The 3,420-nt window shown below is 38.8% G+C and overlaps 1 pseudogene; it reads right to left on the minus strand.

Annotated features, from left to right (window-relative positions):
- Positions 1-559: 559 nt before the first annotated feature.
- LOC122898760 lies at positions 560-1,343 on the minus strand (annotated as a pseudogene).
- Positions 1,344-3,420: the final 2,077 nt, after the last annotated feature.

A 3,420-nucleotide genomic window follows, 5' to 3' on the forward strand; every position in this document is an offset into this window, starting at 1 on the left:
GTGGGAAGTCTGCTTCTCCCTCTGCCTCAGCCCCTCCCATGGCTCACTCTCTCTCTCTCTCACAAATAAAATCTTTTCAGAAAATACCTTGTGGAGAGGAGAACTGAGTTGGGGGAAATCAGAGGGGGAGACAAACCATATGGGACTGTGAACTCTGAGAAACAAACTGAGGGTTGGGGAGGGGAGGGGTTTGGGGGGTTGGGTATTATGGAGGGCATGTATTGCATGGAGCACTGGGTGTTGTGTATAAACAATGAATTTTGGAACACTGAAAAGAAAAGAAAAAAAGAAAATACATTGCTAACAAAATCAATGGGGGAAATGTGGAAGGTGAGATATTTATACCCTAATCACGAATTAAAGTATGAGAAATAAATGTCCAAAGAGATGTTTGAAAAAGTGTGACCTAGATATCTTTTTGATATTTACAAGTACTTTAAATTACTGAATTTGGACTTGCAAGTTAACATGGTAAGGAATTCTACACAGTGTAGGAGCCTGGGGGGGTGGGGGGAAAAGGCTGCTGCTTCTTTTTTTTTCTTTTTTTTTTTTTTTTGATGTTTTATCAAAAGACATTTTTATTTGTCACTCTTAGGAAACCTCATTTTTTACTGGACTCAGATTAAAGGTAGAAACTGTCAGAGAGGACAGACTCCGTCTCTTGGCAATCTGTTCCTAGTGTTTTTCTCAGACCTCCTTCATTCTCTTGGCTAAAAGTTTAGCACATTCTGCAGCCTCTTCCTTATCTTTCTGAGTGCACTATTTCTTCAAAGCAATATCCCAGTGTTTATGTTGAAGGACACATGGAGTAACAAGAGGCTAAAACTTGGGCCCTTTGATTCTAGGTTTCTTATCTTCTTTGTTTAGAAGCTTTCTCACAACAAACTGGTGGACATCATCTTTAGAGAAACTGAAAAGTTTGTGGATTCTTCTAACTCCTTGGGGCTCCAGGTGGTGAGGCACAGCAGTATCAGTCCAGGAATATCCTTCTCCCCTTTTTTTAGAATGACCAAGTTGAGAACACTGAGGTTAACATCTATAAGGCAACCCCAAACAGATTTGTACTTTCTCTCTCCCGTCCTCCTTGGTCTATATCAGAAATGCCCCTTACTCAGCAACAGGCAGACACAGCCATGGGTCAAGACACCCTGCTTTGTGGGGAAACCTTTTTTGTCACTGCCACCACTGATTTGGACCACGTAACCCTTCCATTCTTTCCCCAGAACAGCAGCAGGAACTTCTGCGGCGATATTCTTCTCATTATAGTTATGATGTTTGCGTTCACAGTCTACTTCAATGAGTTTCTGGCAGCCAATAGCTGAGAAAGAGATATTCAGCTTCATTCTGAAGCAGACTCCAAGACACCATGAAGAAGAGCTGATATGCCTCTTCTTAATCTCCTAATAAACTATTCTTGAAGACACAAAAATGAAAAAGGGGCTTTGGGATCAAATGGTAAGAAAAGATTTCAGAAAATCCTGGTAGAATTCTCACTAAATGCATCATCAGTCAAGATGAATTGAGAAATACATTTTGAACCACATATCACCTAATCTACCCTCTGAAAAAGAAGAAAAGTCCACCCTACCCCCATCAAATCAGTACTAAAAACAAAAATGAGAAGCCTGGAAAGAAGACAGAAAGAATAAAATAATTAGAGAAGACAATACATGTGGAGGGTAGAGGACAAAGAGCTAACTAAGAATTATAAGTGTTCCCAAAAAAGAAAAAAAAAATAATGGAAGTGTTGAAGAGGACAGTGGAACAATCAAAGTCTATTGAATGACTAGTAGGTCACAGGTGTGACCCTAGGAATTTTATATCCATTCAAGTAATTGTTCATTTGTGAAAGCAGCAGAAAGACTTTCTCAATTAAATAAGGACTAAGAAATATACTATTGAAGTATGCCCTTTGTTAAACTTAAGTAAGACAAGATTCCCAAACTTTATATTTAAGTAAGAAATCTGTAGTTTTATTTTACCTCAAGCATGTGAAATAAGAGGGAAATAACAATGATCTCCTTCTGATATCACAGAGATTTCCCAAGTTCTATGCCTTTTAGAAAAAAGTGACATCTGCATCAAAATTGTTACCAAGGTAACACATTATCAAGTAAAACCACTAATTAAAATTAGTGACCTTTCAAAAATTAAAGGTTACCGGGGCCACTTGGGTGGCTCAGTGGGTTAAAGCCTCTGCTTTCAGCTCAGGTCATGATCCCAGGGTCCTGGGATCGAGCCCTGCATCGGGCTCTCTGCTCAGCGGGGAGCCTGCTTCCTCCTCTCTCTATCTGTCTGCCTCTCTGCCTACTTGTGATCTCTGCCTGTCAAATAAATAAATAAAATCTTTTGAAAAAAAATTAAAGTTACCATCAACAGTAGTTAGCAATAATCTCCGAATCCCGGGTATCTCATAAAAATCCTTATCTAAAATTAATTTAAGAAAGAATAGTTTCTGGTTTTCTCTGCAAGTGTAGGGAAAGAAAAAACATACATTTCCTTCTTATATTATTGCACTGTCTTCCTTTATGCATAATTAAGAAAGCCTATTTTTCAAGACTAAATACTGGGATTCCTTTGGTTACTACTGGCAGGAAAAGAAGCAGGCCTCAGAAGCTCAAAGCATATAATATGGAACAGAAAAAAAAATAGTGTTATAAGCATCAGAATGTGAAGCATATGAGGCTTTGCATCTCACTTTGTCAAAAACACTAATAAGAGATTCATTCCAACCACCTGAAGAATGAATCAGTGTGGCATGGACTTCTGCATTATAATCCTGGCTTTTTAACTTACTCAATTAAGCAGGTTACTCTCTAAGACTCAATTTCCTCCTCTGTAAAACAAGGATACATAATTGAACCTACAATGCAAGATACCAGTGAGAATCAAATAAGATAGTGCAGGTAAAATATTTGACACAATGCCTGTTACACAGTAAGTGCACAATGATGAACTTTTTAATGTAACAAATTATTACCTAACAATGTGTTAGTCACACAGAGAAATACACTAAAGTTAGTTACCTATTGCTTCATTACAAATTCCTCCCAGATTTTAGTGGCTGAAAACAAGAAGCATTTACTATCTCACAGGAGTTTCTAAAGGTCAGATCCAGGAACAACTTCTGTGGCTTTTCCTGACTCTGCGTCTCTGACAAAGTTGCAGTCAAAATGGCATTTGGGATGTAGACATCTGAAGATTGACAGGGCTAAAGGATTCACTTCCAAGAAGACTCACTCATATGGCTGTTGGCTGGAGACCTTGGTTCTTCATTGGCTAATGGCAGGAGGCCTCAGCTCCCCCAAACATGGGCTTCTCCTTAAGACATGTCAGCTAACTTCACCCAGAGTGAGAAATTCAAGAGAAAGAAGTCACAGTGCCTTTCATAATCTTGTCTCTGAAGTCCCACATCACCAC

This window comes from Neovison vison, chromosome 1 (assembly GCF_020171115.1).
Source record: "Neovison vison isolate M4711 chromosome 1, ASM_NN_V1, whole genome shotgun sequence".
NCBI classification, from domain to species: Eukaryota; Metazoa; Chordata; class Mammalia; order Carnivora; family Mustelidae; genus Neogale; species Neogale vison.